At 45.1% G+C, this 25,453-nt stretch overlaps 1 protein-coding gene across 1 annotated transcript in view; it reads left to right on the top strand.

Annotated features, from left to right (window-relative positions):
* Positions 1-25,453, top strand: part of FZD6 (frizzled class receptor 6) — a 685,037-nt gene that overhangs the window by 557,505 nt on the left and 102,079 nt on the right. The window lies entirely within an intron of this gene.

Here is a 25,453-nt window from a genome sequence, read left to right as displayed (position 1 = left end):
TGCTAAAGACCATTGAAGAAAAAGCAAAATCAGTTCAAACTGTAAAGGATTTCCTCCAGGTTCAACCCCCCAGATTCAGTAGGAACTGGCCTTCAAAAAACTGGTCCTTTCCTAATCCAGAAAAGTTTCAAAGGGGTAAGAACAGACGTGGCCGAGGAAGAGGCCAATACAGAGGCCCTTACAGGGGACGTCAATGGCAGCCAGGAAACCAAAGAAGTGACGCAGGGGTTTCTCCTGCCCAACAACCACAATCTCAATGACTTTCCTCTACTACCGCCTACCAGGGAACAATTAGAAGCTCCCTTGGGTGGAAAATTATCTCTGTTTGCAGAAAACTGGCACAGACTGACAAAGGACAAATGGATTTTGGACATTATAGACTGAGGGTACAGGTTTCATTTTCATACCCTACCAAGAAAACAAGGCATGCCAAATCTACCACAACATCAAAGGGCAGAGGCTATCAAGCAAATCTCTCTGCTAACTCAAATGAAAGCAATAGAAAGAGTTCCACAACAAGAACAGGGATTTTACTTAAGACTGTTCCTTGTTCCAAGAAAAGAAACTCAATGGAGACCAATACTGGACTTGTCCGCATTAAACACCTTTCTCATAGTACCAAAGTTCAAAATGCTGACTCTGCTGCAACTCCTTCCCATGCTGGGCAAGGAGTCGTGGCTGATTACTCTGGACCTCAAGGAGGCATACCTGCATGTCCCTATCAGACACAGTTGCAGAAGATACCTCAGATTTCTTGCAGGGCCAGAGCATTATCAATTCTCAGCATTGCCATTTGGCTTATCTACTGCGCCCAGAGTGTTTACAAAATGCCTGGCTTCAGTAATTGCTCATTGCAGGCTCCAGGGTATACAAATTTACCCGTACCTGGACGACTGCCTCATACAAGCGGACGACAAACTGATGTTGACAAAAAATCTGGAATATGTCATACGATTACTTCAAGCTCTGGGATACACAGTCAACTTCCAAAAGTCAAGACTGCAGCCATCCCAGCAAATAATCTTCTTAGGAGCCAAACTAGACACAGCCTCTCAAATGGCTTACCTGACAGAAGACAAGCAAGAGAAGTTAACTCAATACTTCAAAGAATTAGCAAAACTCACCCAGATGACTGCAAGGAGATTCCTACAGGCCCTGGGTTACATGGCATCCTGCATTCTACTGGTTCCATTAGCAAAAATACACATGGGAAAGCTTCAATGGTACCTAAAAAGCGTTTGGTCTCAGCACAGCAACAACTTGGAGACAATCATACCACTCATTCCATGCTTACAAAAGGAATTCCTATGATGGGCTTCGGTGAGCAAGGAAAACACAGGTTTGTCATTCAAAAAACCACAGATAACACAGACCATGACTACAGATGCCTCAGACCTCGGATGGGGGGCGCACATGGAAGGCAGATGTATACAAGGACAATGGTCTCCAAAGGAAACACATCTGCATATAAATCAAAAGGAAATGCTGGCAGTAATGCATGCTATCGAGGCTTTTCAAAACCAACTCCAGCAAGGTCACTTAATGATACGGACAGACAACACCACTGTGATGTGGTATATAAACAAGCAGGGGGGCACTCACTCTTATCCCCTTTGCAGACTGACAATGCAGCTTTGGGAGAAATCACTGAGTCTAAACATCCAGTTACAATCACAGTTTGTTCCAGGAAAAGACAATGTGTTGGCGGACAGCCTAAGCAGGAATTTCACAGATCCACACGAGTGGAGGTTGCATCCGAAGGCTTTCAGACAACTCACTTCGACATGGGGCAAGCCAGAAGTGGACCTATTTGCCTCTCACCTCAATCATCTACTACCAAAATTTTGCACAAGGACATACCATCCAAAGGCTTGGAAAATAGATGCTCTTTCATTCAACTGGAGCTCCCTAGCAATCTATGCATTCCCACCTCTGCCACTGATGACCACAGTATTACTAATGATCAAAGCAGAGAAGCCCAAGGGAATCATAATAGCTCCGGACTGGCCAAGACAACACTGGTACCCACTACTACGGAGCATATGTCACACCAGGAGGTGGGCCCTCCCTCAGTGGCCTCTACTTTTGACTCAGCACAAGTTTGGAACACTGCATCCAAACCTTCAGACTCTGCAGCTAACAGCCTGGGAGATCCCATAAATTCAACTTACCTCTCTCTAAGGAAGTTCAGCGGATACTAACAGAGGCTCGAAGACCGTCCACCAGAAAGGTCTACTTAGCCAAGTGGAAAAGATTCAGCAATTGGAATACCAGCAAAGGGCATGATGCATCATTACTGAACATCCCACTTATCTTGGAATATTTGGCAGATATGTTACAGAGTGGCCTCTCATATTCATCAATAAAAATACATGCATCTGCCATTTCAGCTAGATACAACACTGATCCTCCTGTTTTTTCTCACCCCTCACTAAGACAATTCCTCAGGGGAATCAAGAACATTAAGCCGCCAAGAAAGGCCCCAGTGCCAGCCTGGGACCTCAATTTTGTCTTAGAAAAACTGACTCTACCTCCTTTTGAGCCAGCAGCATCAGGTGACTTGCAATTTCTATCATGGAAAACAGCTTTCCTGTTGGCAATTACCTCAGCAAGAAGGGTTTCGGAACTACAGGCCCTAATGGCAATACCACCCTTTATTATTTTCCACAGAGACAGGGTTTCATTAAGGACCAGCCCTACCTTTATGCCAAAGGTGGTATCTAGGGTTTCTCTAAATCAAGCCATTCATCTGCCTGCCTTTTTCCTCAATCCTGAGAATAAGGGGGAAAGGCTTTTACATACCTTGGACATTCATAGACAACTTCGATACTACCTGGACAGAACCAAGGCAAGTAGGAAGTCTGAACAGCTTTTTGTAGCTTACGCCCCTGCAGTCCAAGGAAAAGCAATTTCAAAACAGACTATTTCTAAATGGATTGGACATTGCATCAGATTCTGTTATTCCTTTCATGGAAAGACTGTTCCAGCCTATGTCAGACCACATTCCACCAGAGCTACAGCCACCTCTACAGCATTTTTAAGAGGGGTGCCTACAAAAGACATTCTAGAAGCTGCTACATGGAGCTCCGTGCATACATTCTCAAAACACTACAATCTCCCCCTATATTCCAGATCCAGAGCAGGCTTTGCTTCGGCAGTCCTGCAGGGTTTGATTGCCACACCATCACTCTCCTAGAGCATACCTCCTCCCCCTGCTAAGCTATGGTATTCTACCCACATGTTATGACTGCAGTTGCATTCTTGAAGGACATAGTACAGTTTTGTACCTACCATAAATGTAGATGTCTGAGAGACATGCAACTGCAGTCGGGTTTTCCCTCTCTCCATGCCCCTCTATGCTTAGGATCCACTTCTATCCCCCTTCTCTCTCTTAGCTGGGGATATCTGTTATGGTGTATTTGTTTTATTGCTCATGTATTTGTTTGGAATCCCGTTTTTGTCTTCCAATTTGATTACAGCCTTCCTTGGAGGGCACCTGGCATCTGGGGCAAGAAACACTGAAGAAAATGGCGTCAGCTGATGCTTGTATACTCCAGCCGCTCTGACGTCGGAGAGAAATGCGACATCAGCCGACGTCGGACCCAGACTTTGGAATCCGGCCGACCGAGGGCTGCCTGAGGCAGGACAACCCACATGTTATGACTGCAGTTGCATGTCTCTCGGACATCTACATTTATGGTAGGTACAAAACTGTACTTTTCTGCTACTTAAAAAAAAAATTCTAAGCATGTTTCCTGCCTTTCCTGTGGGTAGTCTAGTCTGGATACAGATTTGCTGTGTCCAGGACTATTTGTGGGCTTCTAAGCCACCAAGCCTTTCTGTGTTGGAGGGAAGCCTTCTAGCTTAATTTTGTTTCTTAGAACTAGCCATTTTTTTTGTTTCAGCACTCATCTGTTTCTTTGAGCTCAGCACTTGTTCAGAACTTATTGTAAGCACTAAATAAGCTACAAATTACTACAGCACTCAACTTTCCTCACTGTCTAGAGGAAAACAGTTTCTAGTACTTAACAAATAAGCACCTATCCAGGCATGTCTAAGGGTCAGCTCCCGGTGTTTTCTCCTGTCTACCTAATGAATCTGGGCGTCTTGGGGCAATGTAGCAATTGCCTCATGTACACAGACAACCCTCTCCTCCTACCACCCAACACTACAATCTGTGAGAGATGCACTTATATAGCCAAACTGGAAGCAAAGCTGTCTTCACCTAAGACTGGACTAGACAGTCAAGAGGAGAAGGTAAACACTTGCACCACACTACACTCCGCACATAGTCCCTCAAAACCTACACCACCAAAACACACACATAGAAACACAAAACACACACCTACATTCACGGAGGCTCTCAGTAAAAAACCTGCCCAAGCTACAGGGACCTCCAAAGCAGAAACACAAGCAGCCTCCACCCCCCAACACAACCCAAATGACACATAGCCCACAAACTCAATGTGCCACTCAACCACAGCCCCTAAGGGATAACAACGTACCCAACACTGTAGTCATAGGTGACCCTATAGTCAGGCACACTGATGTTCCACTCACCAGGCTAAACAAGGAGAAAGTTACTGTCAGCTGCCTGTCGGGTGCCAGGATCCTCCACATAAAGCATGCACTCAGGTCATTCCACAACAAGTACAAATATGTCATTGTTCATGTTGGTGTGAATGACCTGAGATGTACCTCAGTGGACTACATGAAAAGGGACATGGAGGAGCTGTCCAATCTTGTAGCCCAGGCAGGTATGACCCTGGCCCTGACTAGCATCCTGCCATCACCCAGAATGATACCACAGTACAAGGACAAAGTGATTTGACTTCAACAATTGGCTAAGCTTCTGGTGTCATTCTAAGGGGATCCAGTATCTGTCTGCCTGGGATGACATGATCGACAAACCACGATGCTTTGCCAGAGATGGCCTGCACCTGTCGCCCCTGGGATTCCAGATACTAGCTAAGGCTCTAGCCACCCCTATAGTGCCTTTTTAAGGCAAGGTTCAAATGACAAATTCACCACTGTAGCAGGTACAAGCAAGAAGAATCTGAGGGTATTGCTACTCAATGCTATAAGTCTAAACCTCAAGATGCACTCACTCGAGGCACTCCTTAAAATGAAGAACATCGACATCTGTGCAGTGACAGAGATCTGGTTCAAGGCTTCAGAGAGTACCCCTGCATTACCAGGCTATAATTCATACCACACCTTTCGGCCACCTAACCTGGACCGAAACACTAAAGGCGGAGGCGTGTCCGTATTCATTAAGGATATCCACACCTCCAGGCTAGTTGCTCAGCATAATGCATCCATGATTATCCAAGTTCAACTAACTCTGGCAAGACCGCAATCCAAATTGTAGCTTGCTACAGATCCCCCACTATGCCCCAGGATTCCCACTCATTTCTTGATACACTGTAAAATATTAGGGTACAACCCAACACCCTAGTAATGGGGCGATTTCAACTACCCCACCATTAACTGGGAAAGCTACTCGTGTACTAACTCTTGTGCTCAACTTTTTCTGGAATTCATAAATTCCAATGCCTTGGATCAACTTATCCACACCCCCACCAGGGGCAGCAATATCCTAGACCTGTTTATTACCAACATGGGCAACCGGTGCTCCACACCAGAGGTCAATTCCTTGTTGGTCAGATACGACCACAAGCTAATCACCATAGACATCCACATCCCTCCCCCACCCCCCCACCCCCATTAGGGAAACCACAGTAAAAGATTTCTCCAAAGCCAACTTCACACTTCTTAAGACAGAAGTGGCAAAATTCACGACACCCATGCTGACGGACAACAGAGTATGACTGCTGAATCTTACACAAATGCACTTTATAAGCACTTACACGAGTGCATGGATCTTGCAATCCCTAACCAAACCAAGATGCTATCCCCCCAAAAAAGGAAGCCAATCTGGTGGTCCCCTGCTATAAACAAACTCTACAACAGAAGAAAGAAACTGTTGCAAAAAAGAGTAAAATCCCATGATAGGAGAAATTCCCTGGTCAGCCTCAGTTAGAAGCTGAGATCCCTCATAAAATCCTCCAAAGCTAGTTACGAAAACAAAATCGCCACCGACTCTAAAAGACAACCACAAAGCATTCTGTAGCTATGTCAAGAATCTCAATGGCAACACTCAGATCTGCTCCGAGTTACAGCACAATGGCAGTAAATATACAGAACCTACTGACATTGCCAACATCCTAGCAGATAGATTCAGTACTAACTTTACCCCCCTGTCATCCCCTAAAGGGCCCATCTCTATACCAGAAGAATGCAAAGTTCTTGTAATCATGGCTGCACAGGTAAAAAAAAACACTATCCAAAGCCAAGAACACAGCATCCATGGGACCTGACAACATCCCAGGCTGTGTTCTACATGAACTACAGAACAAACTTGCACCCCACCTAAGTACCATGTTCAATCATAGCCTCACCTCAGGCTGTGCCCCCACTGAATGGCGCACAGTGACTGTTATCCCACTCCACAAAGGGGGAGCCACCACTGACCCTGGAAACTTCCGCCCCATTAGCCTAACGAGCCTGGTCTGCAAGGCTATGGGACTTATAAACAATGACATTGGTAATCTCCAAACTTAGGACCCCACCCATTCGGGTTTGTAAAAGGCAGATCATGTCTCCTAAACCTGATACTCGTTTGAAGCAGTCACCAAAGCCGTAGATGAGGGTGAGGTGGTTTACACATCCTGTCTAGATCTCGACAAGGCTTTCGACACCATCCCCCACTCTGGAATTATAGATAAACTCACTAAACTAGGTATAAATCCCTGTGTCACAAGATGGGTGGACAACTGGCTCACTGACAGAAGCCACACTGTGAAAGTAGCAGACTCCAAATCCAACTTCAGACCAGTGACAAGTGGAGTACCACAGGGTTCAGTCCTTGGTCCTCTCCTGTTTGGTATCTACTTCTCTGAAGTACAGGCTAACACAGAAGGTGTTTGGCTAACGAAGTTTGCAGATGATTGCAAACTAGGAGCCATAATCAAAACTCCAAAAGATGTGGACATCCTACAAAAGGACCTCGCTGAGACAGATGCCTGGTGTAAAAGCCATTGCCTCAAGCTCAATGCCAAAAAGTGCATTGTCATCCCTTTTGGTAAAAACTTTGTACCCATGAACTACCACATAGGCGGTAGTCTACTTAACACCGAAAGTGTGATGAGACCTTGGGACACAGGTGGACAGTAGTCTCTCCTTTGATAATCACATCACCACATTCATCAGGAAATCCTTCTACATGGCACACCATCACAAAAGGTTTCTCATTCAGGAAAAAAGAGGTCATTGTTCCCCTCTACTCATCACTCATTAGAACCATTATAGAGTGCAGTGCCCCTTTTGGTATGTACCTCACAAGACATGTACAACAACTGGAAAGGCCACAGAAATACCTCATAAAGAGGATTACTGGCCTCAAACAGATGTCCTACGCAGACCGTCTCAAAAAACTCCAGCTTTACTCCCTCGCATATCGCCTTCTCAGAGGCGATCTCTGCCTAACACACAAAGTTATGTCAAACCCAGAGCTTTTAGACATGCTCCACTTAAAGAAATCCAAATCCCTACGAGCTACACGCTCTAGGGACCTAAACCTTGTCACCACAATAAACAGAACATGCTGGAGGGATAGATTCCTGTTCCAGAGACTTTCCATACTCTGGAACAAACTACCTATCTATATCAAACAAAGCTCCTCATTAGCACTCTTCAAGAAAAATCTTGATGATTGGATGGGAGATAGGAAATTCACCCCCGGGGATCACTTCTGTGGCTCTGCTCGACAGTGGTATAGGAAAATAATTTTTTTAGGTGGCGAAAGGCCCGGGTACCTTTTGACTAGGCTTATATAGGGCCAATAGCCTAGTACCTACCTATGAACCTATAAGAACTGTGTCTAGGGTCTTGTTCGTTCCATGCATCCAATCTGACATATGGGTCCTCGGACCATTTGTAGGGGCCAGTCCAGAAAAGTGAGGGCCCTAGTGTGTGTGTGTGTGTGTGTGTGTGTGTGTGTGGAAATATCAGATCTCATTTTCCACCATTGTAATCTATCAGATGCAGATTTCGTACTCTGTGAAAGCTAACTGCTCTTTCTCATAATTTTTTATGCAAGTTTACTGTATGTACTTTTCATTTTCTCTGTCCTTTTCTACTTTCATAACTCTACAGCCATTATTTTGCTATCAGGAAGGCCCTTTTACTTGATCCATTTCTATTTCTCAGCATCACGCTGTCATCACTGTTAGATTCCTTTAAAAAGAGCTGTTGAAGAGCAAGTTAAATGCTTATTGATGCAGTTTGTTTTTCTAATAGATAGTAGTTTAGGTAGTTTGATGGATGCCTAGTGGATATCTTTATTGCTACAATATTTTTTTCTTCTTTGCGAGTGTTTTTGTGAAGTGTTTCACATTATGGAGAAGGAAAAAGAAAAGAGTTTTAAAAAGTGCCAAAAATGTGGCCATATAATCCTACCCAAAGACATTCACAGCTCACATGTGGTGTGCTTCGAAGTGGATCATCTTTTGGTGGATTGCTTTATTTGTAAGACCTATAGGTTCAGAGCCCTTTCTGATGGAAAAAACAAATGAATAAATCAAAGGGCCTTTTTCCCCTGAATCATGAGGCAGAAAAACCCAAGATGATGTCAGGTTTAGGAAATGTATACTGAAATCATAGGTCTAAAGAAGCTGTATTTCAAAAGAGAAGATCCAAGAATTTAGAGGCCTTCTTGACTCTGAAAGTCCTGAGGACTGAGGAAACCTCTGCGTCAAGTCTGGCACACACACTGTAGCTGTGACTCCACAATTGTCTCAGCTGAACATCATCCCCAGCAAATCGTCAGAGAGACTTTTGAAATGGACATCATTAGACTGGGTGCTGTCTCTGATCTTCTGTCAGCCTCCTCCAACTTTTTCATTCTGATGCTTCAGTTCTTAGAGAAATATGTCCAAAGCATATCTGGATGGGATGACGCAAGGCTTTCTCAAGATGCAGAAAGAGTTGGAAGCCTTCCCATCCTTTTTGGTATTAAGAAAGGATAGGGCTAGCCCAGCACTCCCTCTGTTATCTCCTTCCCCAGTACATTTTTCGGCACCTTTGGCTATGGAGCCAATCCTGGACCCAAAATCTGTTCCTTCAGTGCTGACCACAGTCTCTGGCTTGGCACTCAGGGGATCTCATCCCATACACTCGACTCAGAGACTCTTAGGGATGGATTTGTTTTAGGATTGCTGACTTAATGCAATGTCTTCACCACCTTCATCAGAATTGTCTTGCACAACACTCATGTCGGTGTTGGAGACCTTGGCCTTCAAGTTTTCTGTACATATCCCCTCCTCCAAAGCCTTCCACCTTCTCTACTTCGAGAATATCCCCCACAGTACCAAGAGTTTGTCCTTTGGAAGGAGCAGTTCCAGTTATGGAGGTGGGTTACTTGGACCTGGCTGAGTTTGGTACAGCATTTCAGAGATGATTATTTCATCTCCATCAAGGTTAAACATTCAGACTTCTATAAGGTCTACTCCAACCCATGACTCCCGGTCTTCAAAATCTCAACCACAGCATGCATCTACAGGTCATAGCTGAGGGTTAGGCTTCAAATGTACTGCTTGACAGCAGGAGGAGTTCACTGAGGAGTCAGGTCATACCCTCCCACTGAAATTCCGACAAAGAGGATGTGTAAGAGCAGGCACATTGACTCCCCACTGGAGTCTATCACTTCAGACACTAATAGGATACAGAGGGTTTCCCCAAGTCCCCATGGAAAACATAACTTCTCGAGAGATCCTTGAGTGTATGCAGCAGAGGGGATTTTGGCCTACAACAGCCCCCCACCCCCAATCAAGGCAAGGATTTTCTGTTTGATGTCTGTGAATCAGCACCTTCCGGCTGATCATCTAATTGAGCTGAAGATTAGGAGATCATGGCAGGAGTCCAACACATGTTAATCGGTGCTCAGATGGACAAAATTCTTAGCCAACCCCCCCCCTCCCCCCCCCATACAGATAGCACTGGGACAAGAGTCTGTTGGTTAATTCCATTCTTGTGGCAGCAGCTACTTGGACAGTATCTGCATCCTCAATCAACTTTTTCTATCTGCCCATTAAGAAGTCCAGGGCTATGGCTAGATTAGGAAAGTGGGAGCATGCTTAGGACATGTAAACTACACCACTCACATTAATCATTTTCAGAGGTATTTGAAACAGGCAGTTGCCAGTCTGAGATGACTCCCCACATCTGACTCCAGGAAGCGGTTGGAACCTTCACAGAACACAATGATAAGTATTACCAATCTCTTCATGCAGCTCATGCAAACACAGCCGATTGAGCTGATCGGATGCAGGCACAGATGTTGTAATGAGGCGTCAGGCTTGGCTGTACCTATGCAACTTTGCAGACAACTTAAGTCCCTTGATGATGTTCCCATGAGGGATCTTCATTGTTTAGTCTGTCAGTAAAAGAAAGACAGGAAGGAAATGCAGAATTGTGAACAGGATATCAAAACACTTTCTGCTCTTGGAGTTAAGTTTGAGGCCCTGCAAAGATTGTACAGCAGGAACTAAAAGGGGCCCAATTCACTCTGGTGTAGGAAATCCATGCATCAGACCTTTTGAATCAACCTCTGACAGTGGTAGCAGAAGTGGCATCTTCAATGGACACAGGCCCAGAAGTTGAAAGGGAGATACCATATGCCCCTTTCCAACAAGCAGCCCCGACCACAATCCCTCCCACCCCCGAGGCAGTTGGGGGTCATTTTTCCATCTACTGTCCTGTGTGGATAGCCGTCAGTCAGGACAAATGTGTAAGAAGGATAATATCCAGGGGCTATACATTTCCCTTTTCCTAACATTCCCCAAAACTCAAGATTGTCACCTCGAGATGTACCACCCTGTCAGCTAGAGGCAGCCAAAAGAGAGAGGCTGTTTTTGCTTCAAAAAAGAGCCATTCAGGAAGTTCCATCAGATCAGGCTGGGTCAGGATTTTGCTTAAGGTTCTTTTCAGTTCTGAAGAAAAACAAGGACCCCTGGTCCAAAGTGGACCTCAACCATCTAAACAATTACAACAGGGAGACCCATTCAGTTTTGCCTTGCTTCAAGCAGATGACTGATGTGCTTGGTTGATCCCCAGGACGCTTATCTTAAGATCAGAATTGTCAACGCATCCATGAAAATTCTTCGCTCAGCCTCAGACCCTTTCATTTCCATTTCAGAGCCCTGCCCTTCAGTCTCACCACAGCCCACCCCCACAATGTCAGTGGGTTAGAGTCTTTTTCCCATCTAGACAACTAGATCCTAGCTGCCCCAACATAGGAATTGTTAGTTGAAACTATTTGCTGAACTCGGTGTGTCCTTGAGAATTTCAGTAAACCACCACCAGTGATCAGTTCTTCAGCCAGTGCATACCATTCAGTTCACTGGATGTAATCTAAATGCAACTATGTACATAGTGTCTCTCCCCTCAGACAGAATACTGGTACTAAAGAATGCCAGCCAGACTGTTCTCTCCACCTCTTCTACAACGGTCTTAGTCCTCAAAGTTCTAGGACTAATGGCTTTGTTTGTTCTAACAATACAGCTCACTGGTTTCCACATGAGGATCCTGCAGTGGCTCCTAAAGGCTCCTTGGTCTCAACCTCTTTTAACTCTGATTGTCATAACCAGCCATTGAAAGCAACAGTTATAATAGTGGCTAAATTCCCCTTATGTGCATTCAAGGAGACAGTTTGTACTACATTCACCAGTAGCGGTAATGACCATGGATGCCGCCTTCTTGGGGTGGGGTGGGGGAATTACAAGGAGAGGATGGTCTAGGGGTTGTGGAGTCCAGAAGAGGACAAACCTTCACATTGGTGTCTTGGAGAAGTGGGTAGCCCTTCAGTTGCAGGAAATGCTCCCTACTGAAATGTCAGTACTTGAAATGCCGAGTGCCAAAATGCCTCTAAAAAAGACTGACAGCACAGGCAAGAGTGATTTTTTTTTTAAGTCGCTTTTCTCCTTAAATAAAACTTCTTTTTGCAAGGAGACAAAGCAAACCCTGCACCACCACCCCCCCGAACTTAACTATACCAACTCTGAGATCACCATACCTGAATGAAAAGGGAATGTTCCAAGAAGTCTTGGACTTAGTATATGCAAGTCCAATCTTTCAGCCATTTGATCTCTGCATTTTGCGACTCACTGTAGCAGGTGCTGACATTTCAAATTTACCCACAAGAACTACAGAGCCATCCTCCTATGGGAAGACCTGGACTTAGTATATGCAAGTCCAGTCTTTCAGCCATTTGATCTCTGCATTTTGGGACTCACTGTAGCAGGTGCTGACATTTCAAATGGTTACCCACAAGAACTACAGAGCTATCCTCCTATGGGAAGATAATATGACAGTTGTTTGGTACATCAACAAGCAGGAGTAACTGACTTTACCCCTTATGCTAGAAGTGATGAGTGTGGCAATGAGTGATTGCTTCTCATCACATTCTATTACACATTCCCTTGACTCTGAATTGCTTTGTGGACAGGATAAGCAGATCATCCCTAATGAGTCAAGAGTAGCTTCTCAATCTTGTGTTGGCCGAATGGATTTTCAGCCACTGGGGCCAGTTTTGCTGCAGTTTTTTGGACTCCCCATCCAACACCAAATGCAGCAAGTTCTTTGCTATGATTCCCTCCAAAGGGACATTGTCCAAGAGATGCTCTAATTGTGCATTTGCCCCTTGGGCTACTGTATACGTATCTTTCTTTACCCCTAATTCCCAGATTTTTACAGAAAGCACTCAGATGCAAAGTTACCAAGATTGCCCCCTGTTGGCTCAGTCAAATTTGTTTTTTTGTTCTTCAGCCTCACATCAGCGAACACCCTGGATCCTGGTTTCCAAACAGGATTGTCTTTTTCACCTGTCCAGGTAGTCTGACACAGATCTCCACAACTTAAAACTGACCTCTTGGTTTCTCTACTTCTGATGCTGACCAGTAACCCAGCTTTATCTTTTGAATTAGTTAGGATTCTGATTGCCACTCAGGAGGAGTCTACATGAAAACTGTACATCAGGAAGTGAAACCATTTCTTCATCTGGGCATTTTCTCAAAACATTGATCCATTGGTCTGTTCCTAGTCCAGATATTTTGCACTTCTTTGATAACTTGTTCATCTCAGGTTCCAGGGTCTCTACAATAAAAGTGCAGTCAGCAGACATTTCCAACATTTGTGTTGGTGAGGAAGCCTACTCCCTGGTTTCTCATAAACTTTGCAAAGCCTTTCTCAAAGGAGTATTTCTACTCCAACCCCCATTTAGGGAGCCAGTGCCTCCATGGGATTTCATTTTCATGCTGGAAGCCTTAATGAAGACTCCATTTGAGCCAGCATCCTTCACACCATGTTTTTCTACTGGAAAACCTTGATGTCCTTCTGTTACTATGTTGCAGTAGTCTTAGTGTGGAATTCCCTGCCTCAGGCGACCCGAAAGTCGGCTCCTATATAAAAGCTTAAGCTGGCTGTTGTAGGTGCGTGTGATGTCACACGTAGGGCCATAAACCAGGGACCTTAAATGTGACGTCTGCATGCCCAGACCTCAGAAATTTTTAGCTGCAGTCTACCATCACATCAATCGCTTCGCTCCTCTACTTTGAAGACATCTAAAGCTAAGTACCCTGTTGGGGATTTTGTTTTAATTCTTGCTTGAGCTTGGTTTGCTGTACCCAACCGCTGGCTGATGTCTGCTAAGAAGGGTAAATGCCGATGCGTGCGCCAGATTCTGCATACGGATATACATGACCATTGCATTTTTTGCCTAGGCCAAGAACATGACCATACCTCTTGCCCTATTTGTCAATCATTTGTACCTAAGACCCTCTGAAGCCGTCTGGCCACCCTAAATCTGTATTTAGAAAACCAGAGGCTCAAAAAGCTAGCATTCGGGATGGATCCCGAGTCGGCCACCCCAGTGGAACCACCACAGAAAAAGGCCACGGTTCCAAGGCCTAGTACTTCTGCCTCTCCACCATTGGCTGTCACGCCAGTTTCTGATTTAGGAGTTGAGGGATATCCGTTAGAGCCAGCTACTTCGCCGACTCCCCTCGAGGAAGCTGCTTCAGAAGTAACAACCAGCACATCCACTGAGATAGCTCAGTTGTCGTTCTCCACCAATATCGAGGGGGAACCAGATAATGCTGGATGACAGACAGGGATAGTATTACCTGAAGCCCCAACTCCTATTCAGGCCCCTGAAGCCAAGCCTTCTCCTAAGATTACTCCCTTGAAAAGGAAGCAGAAAACTAGACACAAGTTCCATACTGGCTATCCTTCAACTCTTTGATGCAGGCCTTCATGGGCCTTAGGCCCACAGCCTCTTCCTCCTCCACTATTCCTGATGTTCTTCATGGTTCACTGTTGCAGTCATCACATTTGGGTTCTCTGCCTGCAGGTAGCCCTCAGCCGGCCTGAATACCAGAGTCTGAGGATTTCTGCGTCTGATGCTGTCGCTTCTTCCTTGACGTCAGGGGTATAAAACATGCAGCCGATGCCATTACATCAGTCTTTCTTGCCGTGCGGTGCCCGAAGCAGTTCGCAAGTGCCGGTCGGCCGACTCCTGAAATTTTCATTTTCGAGTTTCAGTCCCGAAGTCTTCAAAAAGATAAGTACCCCGTCGGGGATCCTTTTTCTTGCTCTAACCAAAGTCAGTAAAAGTTAACAATTGTCTTACCTGTGGAAAGCAAATACCTCATAGAGATTTTCATTCTTACTGCATCCCCTGTTTAAGGCCAGACCACGACGTCCCTCGCTGTCGGATGTTCATCGTGTTTCACTGTTGCAGTCATTACTCTTGGGTTATCCTGCTGGCAGGCTACCCGCAGTCGGCCTGAATTCCAAAGTCTAGGTCCGGCGTCGGTTGCTGTTGCCTCTTCCCTGACATCAGTGCACCAGGGGTATAAAAGATGCAGCCGACACCATTTTCTTCAGTCTTTCTTGCCACGCGGTGCCCGAAGCAAAAGCAGTTCTCAAGTGCCGGTCGGCCGACTCCTGAGAGTTTCAAAATTGAATTTCAGATCCGAAGTCTTCATTAAAGCTAAGTACCCCATTGGGGAAACTTTTTTCTTGCTCCAGACCGATGTCAGAAAAAGTTAACAATTGTATTTCTTGTGGGAAGCAAATACCTCATAAGGATTTTCATTCTTACTGTATTCCTTGCCTAGGCCCTGATCACGACGTTGCTAGCTGTCTGTTTTGTGCTAGATTTAACCAACGCACTATTAAGCGTCTGTACGATTTTGCCTTTCGTTACTTTGGCTGAAGGTTTAATTATATAATGCCGTCGGAACAGCCAATAACCGGAGTTTATAAAAAGTGCAAGGAAAAGGAAAAGGACAGGCATCCGAGGTCCAAAACCGACGAGGCCACTGCTAGGCCAGTCGCCGGTTCGCCAGCTCTCAGTGAGGCGCTTTTGCAGCCCCTGACGCCCACTACCTCAGAGCCACAGGCCACTACCGACTCCCATGTGGAGCCGACTAGGCCTCTGGATGCTCAAGGTATTGGACCCTCAGATACTATTCCCTCGATGGGTCCGGAGCCGCTGAGCAGGCACTGGCTTCTGAGGGTGTTTTCAGACCTACACAGTTATATGTCAAGCCTACTTCAGCTTCAGACAAAGACTAAAACAGCTCTAAAGACAAAGAAACAAGTACAGCATTCTCCTGGACAGACTTCCCATGCCTAAGAAACAGTTGCTTAAAATGGCCGAAGACCTAATTACTTTGATCAGGGGTTCCCATCCCCCTCCTGATAAGAGGCTTAGACAAGAGACAGAATGACTCTTCTGATCAGGTTTCAATTTCCTCTCTTCTGATCAGGTTTCAATTTCCTCTGACTCCTCTTCTGAACAGGGATACTCTTTTCCTCCCTATGAGGATTCCGATGCTGAAGAATCTATTCCTTCAGCCTCTCCTCCTGAGGATTATTCTTTTGGGGAAACCCTGCATACTATGAGGGAGCATTTTCACTGGGAGAGCCAAGATTATTCAGAATCTAAGAAAAGGCTCAGAGATTTTCTTTTACTACCTCAGCACAGACCTCTTGCTATTCCACCTGTTCTAGACGTTGTAGATGATGTATTTTCAGAGTCCGGCCTGTCTTCTGACTCTTTACCCCCTGCACCTGTTAAGCCAGACAGATACTGCAGGGTTCCAGACTCTCATAAATTTCTATATAAAAACCCTGCTGCTGACCCAGAAACTATATCTCAGGGTCCCAAAGGGGTCAAGGCTTCCACTGCAAAAAACCCTGTCCCCTCTGATAGGGATTACTAGGGCACTGGACAGATGGAAAAAAGTTTACACTTCTGCTACCTTGGCTGTAAGGGCTTTAAATTGTCAGTTTCATATGCTTAAATATCAGCAATACTTAATGTTACTGCTTAAACAGAAAATGTTGACAAATTCTGAATGTTCTGATAACAAGCAAATGCAGGATTTATTGCATGCAGCTGAACAAGTGGGAAAGCATACTTTGCAATGTGGTTTTGATTCACTGGAGGCCTCTTGCAGGGCCGCTGTTACGGTTTCTGTCATTAGAAGGCATGCTTGGTTAAAGGAACAGAATCTGCCTGATCATGTTAAAGCAAAATTATTGGATGCTCCATTACAGCATACTTTGTTTGGTGTTAAGACAGAAGAGGTGTTAAAGAAAATGGAGGATAAAGCGAAATCCATGCAGACAGTTAAGGATTTCCTACAGGTACAGCCACCCAGATTTAGCAGGAACTGGCCTACAAAGAATTGGTCCTTTCCAGTGTCAGGCCACAAAGAGGCAGATACAGATGCCCCAGAGGCAGATCACAGCGCTCATACAGGCCTAAACAATGGTGTGCTTCTACCTCCAAAAGTGGAGAAGACAAATCACAACCATACAGGAAACAGTCCCAATGACTTTCCTCTGTCAGAACCAAGCACTTATCTTTTGGCAGCCCCCTTAGGGGGAAAACTAGCACTTTTTTCACCAAACTGACACGGGATTACCCAGGACAAATGGGTCTTGAACATAGTGTCTCAGGGCTACAAGTTCCACTTTCACACCCTGCCAAGGGCAAAAGGTATGCCAGACCTGCCACACAATCAATGGGCAGAGGCACAAAAACAAGTTTCATCCCTCATGGACATGAGGGCCATTCAGCAAGTACCACAACAAGAGCAGGGACAAGGATTTTACTTGAGACTTTTCCTAGTGCCGAGAAAGGACAAAGCCTGGAAACCACTACTGGACCTGTCTATTCTAAACACATTTCTGGACGTTCCAAAATTCAAAATGTTGACTCTGCAGCAGCTACTGCCCATGCTGGGCAAGAAGGCTTGGCTCGTTATTATGCACCTAAGAGGCATACCTGCATGTACCAATCAGACAATCTTGCAGAAGATACCTCAGATTCATAGCTGGCTCAATGCATTACCAATTCTCTGCACTGCCCTTTGGCTTATCTACTGTGTCCATGGTCTTCACCAAAAGCCTGGCACCAGTAATTGCATTTTGCAGACAGAGGAATTCATATATATCCTTACTTGGACGACTGCCTTATTCAAACAGAGAACAAAGACATTCTACTACAGCATCTGGCATTTGTAAATAAGATTACTAATTTGCTTAGAGTACACAGTAAACGAAAAGAAATCAAAACTAGTACCCTCTCAAGAGATAATATTCCTGGGTGCAAGCTTAAATACAACTGTCCAGATGGCTTATCTCATGCCAGACAAACAAAGACAACTGACTTCTTACTTCAAAATGTTGGCGACAAAGACCCAGTTATCTTCAAGAAAAGTTCTGCATGCTTTGGGCTTCATGGCATCCTGCATTCTGCTAATTCCATATGCCAGACTGCATATGAGGAAACTACAATGGTATCTAAAAAGTGTTTGGACTCAGCATTGGCACAGCCTGGAAACATTAATTACCCTCATTCCCTGCCTGCAACAGGAGTTTCGATGGTGGGCACTGGCCTGTCACCACAACAAGGGACAGCCTTTCACTTTACCCACAACCAGGCAGACACTAACAACAGAAGCATCAGATTATGCCTGGGGGGCCCACATGGCAGGAAAATGTATTCAGGGCACATGGCCCGCAAGCCAGATGCATCTTCATATAAATCAAAAAGAGATGCTAGCTGTTCAGAATGCCCTGACAGCTTTCAAGGATCTACTTCATCCAGGACAACTACTGATAGACGGACAATACTACAGTCATGTGGTACATAAACAAGCAGGGAGGCACACATTCCTATCCCCTCTGCAGACAGGCCATGACTTTGTGGGACACAGCATTGATTTATCAAGTTCACCTGCAAGCACAATTACTGCCAGGAAAAATAAATACTCTGGCAGACAAACTAAGCAGAAACCTCATGGATCCCCACGAGTGGAAACTGGATCCACAAGTCTTCAGCATGGTAAAAAGGAAATGGGGATGCCCAGACTTAGATCTATTTGCCTCCCCTCACAACTGCCAACTACAGAAATTCTGCACAAGGATTTACCACAAGCAAGCATGGAAAGTGGATGCCCTATCCTTCAGCTGGAAAACCCTTACAGTATATGCCTTTCCTCCACTGCCTCTCCTCCCCAAGGTACTCCTAAAGGTCAGACAAGAGAAGCCAAAAATGATACTGATTGCCCCAGACTGGCCACTCCAGTACTGGTACCTAATCCTAAAGAACTTGTCTCAAGGTCCAGCCTGGACATTGCCTCAGACTTCTCACTTACTGACCCAAAAAAACAATCAGATCCTGCACAGCCAAATCAGTACCTTAAATCTGGCAGCATGGCAGATAATATAGCCATTCAGAACACTCCACTCACCAAAGCTGTAATGGATGTTATCTTGGAGGCCAGGAGGCCCAGTACCAGAAAATCTTATGCAGAAAAATGGAAGAGATTCTGTGCCTGGAACCAGGAACAAGTAATTGACATGCTTGTACCAAATATTCCTCAGATTTTACAATATTTAACCGAGATGCTGGACGAAGGCCTATCCTTTTCATCAATTAAGATTCATGCCTCTGCCATTTCAGCCCATTACAATATGGAACCACCTATTTTTTCTCATCCTTTAATAAGACAGTACCTCAGAGGGGCCAAAAACATAAGACCCCCAAGGAGAGCACCAATACCTGCATGGGACCTAAATTATGTCTTGGAAAAACTCACACTGCCTCCTTTTGAGCCAGCCTCAACAGCGGATATTAAATTCTTATCCTGGAAAACAGCTCTGCTCCTAGCAATAACCTCTGCAAGATGAGATTTGGAGTTACAGGCACTCATGGCGGTGGAACCTTTTATCATTTTCCATCCAGACAGGGTTTCTCTGAGGACGAACCCTACATTTATGCCTAAGGTTGTGTCCACTGTGGCCCTTAACCAAACCATTCACTAGCCTACCTTTTATCCAAACCCATAGAACAAGGGTGAGAGACTTCTGCATTTTTTGGACATACACAGACAGCTACGTTTCTACTTGGACAGAACTAAAGCTTTCAGAAAGACTGAGCAACTTTTAGTGGCATATGCTGCAGGATCACAAGGAAAGGCCATCTCAAAACAGACAATTTCAAAATGGATAGGCCATTGCATTCGCTTCTGCTACTCACAGCACAGCAAATCAGTGCCTAAGGGCATTAGGCCACATTCTACCAGAGCAGCAGCCACTTCAGCAGCCTTTCTCAGAGGAGTACCAACCAAAGACATCTTAGAGGCTGCAACTTGGAGTTCAGTGCACACTTTCACAAAGCACTACCACTTGCCTCTCTACTCTAAATCCAGAGCAGGCTTTGCCACTGCAGTTCTGCAGGGCCTCATAGCCTCTCCTAATCGTATTTAGCCCAGCCACCCTTTCTCAGCTTTGGGATTCAACCCAAGAGTAATGACTGCAACAGTGAAACACGATTATGTACCTACCATAAATGTAGATGTTAGAGTGTATTCACTGTTGCAGTCCAGGTTACCCTCCCACCACCCCCCTTTCATTTGCTGGGTCTTATCTGTACTTCTCTATTCTATACAACCTATGTGGTGTATTTGCTTGTAGATGAAGGAAATGTTTACCTTAGTGCATGCATGTTTTTTGGCATAATCTATTTAGCCTACCCTTTTGGGGGCACCTGACATCTGGGGAAGAAAAACTGAAGAAAATGGCATCAGCTGCATCTTTTATACCCCTGGCGCACTGACGTCAGGGAAGAGGTGACGGCAATCGACGCCAGACCAAGACTTTGGAATTCAGGCCGACTGCGGGTAGCCTGCCAGCAGGATAACCCAAGAGTAATGACTACAACAGTGAATACACTCTAACATCTACATTTATGATAGGTACACAACTGTACTTTTTGTGCCTTGTTCAATGCCTGAACTATTCATCGTCAGACTATTTTTGCAGCCAGTTACTTTCGTACTCGTTCTGTGTACTCCGAAATGGCTTCGTTAAGCCATCTGCTTATCGATCTTCCAAAAAAAGTAAGGATAAAGACAGAGACAGACCGCATAGGTCCAAAGCTGCCGAGGATGATTCCGTTAAGCTAGTCACCAGTCCGCCTGTACTCAGTGAGGTGCTTACACAGCCCCTGATACCCGCTACTTCAGATTTTCAGGTCACTATTGAGACCCATTCGGAGTCTGGTATGCCGCGAGATGCTTCTTCGACTATGGAACCTGCAAATGTCTCTACCTTGGATGGGTCCGGAGCCACTGTGCAGGCACTGGCTTCTGAGGGTGTATTCAGGCTTACAGACATTAATATTAAACCGACGCCATCATTTTCATCCAGGCAAACAGACGACCAAACCGCAGGCTCAGGCCCATATGCCTTAAAAACAAATGCTTAGAATAGCTGAAGACCTTATTACCTTAATTAGGGGAAAACAGCCTTCTCCCTCTGAGACCTAGAAATTATTTTCTTTCCGATTCTTCTGATCAGGAATCTGATATTTCTGCACCTTCTGAATACCAGGATTTGCCCGTATCTACTTATGAGGATTCTGATGCAGAGGATTCCATTCCCTCTACTTCCTCTCCAGAAGATTTTTCCTTCCGTGAAACCTTGCATACTCTTAGGGAGCATTTCCGCTGGGAAAGCCAGGATTACTCTGAGTCCAAAAAGAGACTTGGGGAATTCTTACTCCTACCTCAACACAGACCTTTAGCTATCCCTCCTGTTCTGGACATTGTAGATGATGCTTTCTTGGAATCTAGCCTTACCCCAAACACTTCACCTCCATCTCCCAGAAAACCTGACAGGTACTACAGAGTACCTGACTCTCACAAGTTCCTCTTCAAGAATCCTTCTGCGGATCCAGAGACTATTTCCCAAGGACCAAAAGGCATTAAGGTTACTGCTGCCAAAAATCCTACCCCTTCTGATACTAGAGCCTTGGACATATGGTGTAAGAAGGTATACACTTCTGCTACTTTGGCCATTTAGGCTTTAAATTACCAGTTTCACATGTTAAAGTACCAGCAGCATATTATGGGACTACTTAGACAGAAAATGATGTTGATTCCTGACTGTGCTGAACACAAAGAATTGCAAGATTTAATGCATTCTGCAGAACAAGTTGGTAAACATACTTTGCAATGTGGTTTTTGATGCTTTAGAAACATCTTGCAGGGCTGCTCTCATGGGGTCTGTACTTTAGTAGTCATGCTTGGCTTAAGGAACAAAACTTGCCAGATCATGTTAAACCTAAATTATTGGGTGCTCCCTTAAACCAAGACCGCCTTTTTGGTAACAAAGCAGAAGTCGTCCTCAAAAGGATGGAGGAAAAAGCTAAGTCTATGCAAACTGTTAAAAATTTCCTACATGTACAGCCTCCCAGATTCAGTAGGCATTGGCATTCAAAGAAATGGTCCTTTCCAGTCCCTTCCAGGCCTTCTCAGTCCAAACCCAGGAACAGCAGACCACCTAGGCTACAGTCTCAGACTGCGCACAGATCTAAGCAGTGGGGGGCTCCCACTTCCAAAGCAGAGAGTAGTAAGCCGCTCCCGTATGGGAAAGTGGCACAATGACTTAACTTTAAACTTCCCAAGCCCTGCTCAGCTCATCTACCTGCTCCCTTAGGAGGAAAGCTCACTCTGCATGCAAAAAACTGGGAACTCATTACCCAGAACAAATGGGTTTTGAACATAGTTTCACAAGGATACAGATTCCGTTTACACACACTAACAACCCCAAATCAATGGGCAGAGGCCCAAAAGCAGGTTCTCTCTCTTCTCAGTATCAGGGCTATTCAACCTGTCCCAGCAGAACAAAGGGGACAAGGTTTTTATTCAAGACTTTTTCTGATGCCCAGAAAAGACGACAACTGGCATCCTATCCTGGACCTCTCTATTCTCAACACCTTTCTGGTGGTTCCAAAATTCAAAATGCCAACTCTTCAACAGCTTCTTCCTATGCTAGCCAAGGATGCCTGGCAGGCAACCCTAGACTTAAAGGAAGCTTGCCTGCACATCCCAATAAGAGGATCCTGCAGACAATACCTAAGTTTCACGGCGGGCTGCATGCACCTTCAGTTTTCTGCACTTCCCTTTGGCTTATCTACTGCACCCAGGGTATTCACAAAATGTCTAGCTCCAGCCATTGCATTTTGCAGGCAAAGAAATATTCAAATTTAGCCATACTTGGACGATTGTCTGATTCAGGCAGAAAGCCAGGACTTGCTATTACAACACCTGGCATTCGTAAAGAAACTTCTAACCTCACTTTGGGTACACCATCAACAAAAAGGAATCTCACCTAGTACCTGCCAACAGATTGTATTCCTGGGAGCAAGCTTGAACACAACTTCCCAGATGACATTCCTCACTCCGGAGAAACAAGTTTATTTGACGACCTACTTCAAACTATTGGCCGCAAAACCCTAGCTATCTACAAGGAAAATACTGCAAGCTCTGGGGTCCGTGGCCTCTTGCATTCTACTAATTCCATATGCAAGACTGCATATGAGGAAACTCCAATGGTAACTAAAAAGCCTATGGTGTCAACATTCTCAGGACCTGGAAACAATGATTTTCTATCATTCCTTGTATAAAGACAGAGTTCCTCTGGTGGGCAGAGGCCTGCTACCACAACAAGGGACTCCCTTTCACTCTACCCCCTGCCGTCCAAGCCCTAACAACAGATGCATCAGACTATGCATGGGGGGGCTCACATTGCAGAGCAGTGCATTCAAGGCAAATGGAACCCGAGACAGATCCATCTGCATATCAATCAAAAAGAAATGTTAGCTGTACAGAATGCTCTGACAACCTTCAAAGACTGTATTCTTCCAGGACAACTATTGGTAAAGACAGACAGCACCACAGATGTTTTATGTGTTTCACTGTTGCAGTCATCACATTTGGGTTATCTGCTTGCAGTAGCCCTCAGTCGGCCTGATTATCAAAGTCTTGGGTCCTGAGTCAGTTGCTGTCTCATCTTCCATGACGTCAGGTAGTCAGGGTTATAAAGCATGTAGCCGATGCCATTACATCAGTCTTTCTTGCCGTGCGGTGTACGAAGCAGAAGCAGTTCGCAAGTGCCGGTTGGCCGACTCCTGAAATTTTCGTTTGAGTTTTAGAACCGAAGTCTTCAACTAAAGCTAAGTTCCCCATTTGGAAACTTTTTCTTGCTCTAAACCGATGTCAGTAAAAGTCAATAATTGTATTTCTTGTGGAAAGCAAGTACCTCATAAAGTTTTCCATTCGTACTGTATTCCTTGCCTAGGCCCTGACCACGACGTACCTCGTTGTCAGTTTTGTGCCTTATTTAAGCAACAAACTATTCATCGTCAGTATATTTACGCTTCTAAATATTTTGGTACTCTGTTCAATTATCCAGATATGTCTTCGGTAAGTCATCCAACTACCGACATTCCGAAAAAACGCAGAGTTAGACAGAGACAGGCCACCTAGGTCCAAAGCTGCCGACAACACTTCTCCTAAGCCAGTCGCCAGCTTGCCCAGTACTCAGTGAGGCGCTTTCGCAGTCACTGATACCCGCTACTTCAGACTCGCAGGCCTCTACTGAGACCCATTCTGAGTCCGGTATGCTGCGAGATGCTTCAACCAATGGAACCTGCGGATGTCTCTACCTTGGATGGGTCCAGAGCCGCTGTGCCAACACCGGCTTCTGAGGGTGTATTCAGGCCTACTGACTTGCATATTAAATCAATGCCATCTTCTTCTTCAAGGCCTAAATCTTGAACCATGCCTAGAAAACCGACGCCCAGACCACATGGTCAGGCCTCTATGCCTAAAAAAACAAATGATAAGAACGGCTGAAGACCTTATTACTTTAATCAAGGGAAGCCAACCTCTGAGAGACCTAGGACTGAATTTGCTTATGATACTTCTGACCAGGATTCTGAAATTTCTGTTTCCTCTGATGAACAGGATTTACCCTTATCTACCTATGAGGATTCTGATGCAGAGGACTCTATTCCCTCTGCTTCCCCTCCTCCCCCAGAGGATTTTTCTTTTGGTGAAACCTTGCATACTCTTAGGGAGCATTTTCGTTGGGAAAGCCAGGATTACTCTGATTCTAAAAAGAGGCTTAGGGATTTCTTACTCCTGCCCCAGCACAGGTCTTTAGCTATCCCTGCTGTACTAGACATTGTTGATGCCTTTTCGGAATCTAGCTTGGCCCCTGACTCTCTACCTCCTGCTCCCAGAAAACCTGATAGATATTACAGGGTTCCTGACTCTCACAAGTTCCTCTTTAAAAATCCTACTGCGGATCCTGAGACCATTTCACAGGGACCAAAGGGCATTAAGGCTGCTGCTTCCAAAAATCCTACCCCCTCTGATAAGAGACTCCAGGGCGCTGGATAGATTGGATAAGAAGGTATACACTTCTGCAACCTTGGCCATTAGAGCCTTAAACTGCAAGTTTCTTATGTTAAATTATCAGCAGCATATTATTGGATTGCTTAAACAGAAAATTATGTTGATTCCTGATTGTGCTGAAAATAAGGATTTACAGGATTTAATGGATTCTGCTGAACAGGTTGGAAAACATACTTTGCAATGTGGTTTTGATTCACTAGAGGCATGGCTGCTGTCACTGGGTCTGTACTTAAAAGGCCTGCTTGGCTTAAGGAGCAATCCTTGCCAGATCATGTTAAAGCTAAATGACTGGATGCTCCCTTAAATCAGGACCGCCTGTTTGGCAACAAAGCAGAAGTTGTTCTTAAAAAGATGGAGGAAAAAGCTAAATCTATGCAAACTGTTAAAAGATTTCCTACAAGTACAGTCTCCAAGATTTAATAGGCATTGGCCCTCTAAGAATTGGTCCTTTCCTGCCTCTTCCAGGCCTTCTCAGTCCAAACCCAGATCCAGCAGAACACCCAGGCGTCAATCCCAGGGTACACACAGAACTAAGCAGTAGGGGGCTCCCA

Source organism: Protopterus annectens, chromosome 3.part0, assembly GCF_019279795.1.
Source record: "Protopterus annectens isolate FY-2018-M chromosome 3.part0, PAN1.0, whole genome shotgun sequence".
Classification (NCBI taxonomy): domain Eukaryota; kingdom Metazoa; phylum Chordata; order Ceratodontiformes; family Protopteridae; genus Protopterus; species Protopterus annectens.
This window is presented reverse-complemented; position numbering and strand designations above follow the sequence as displayed.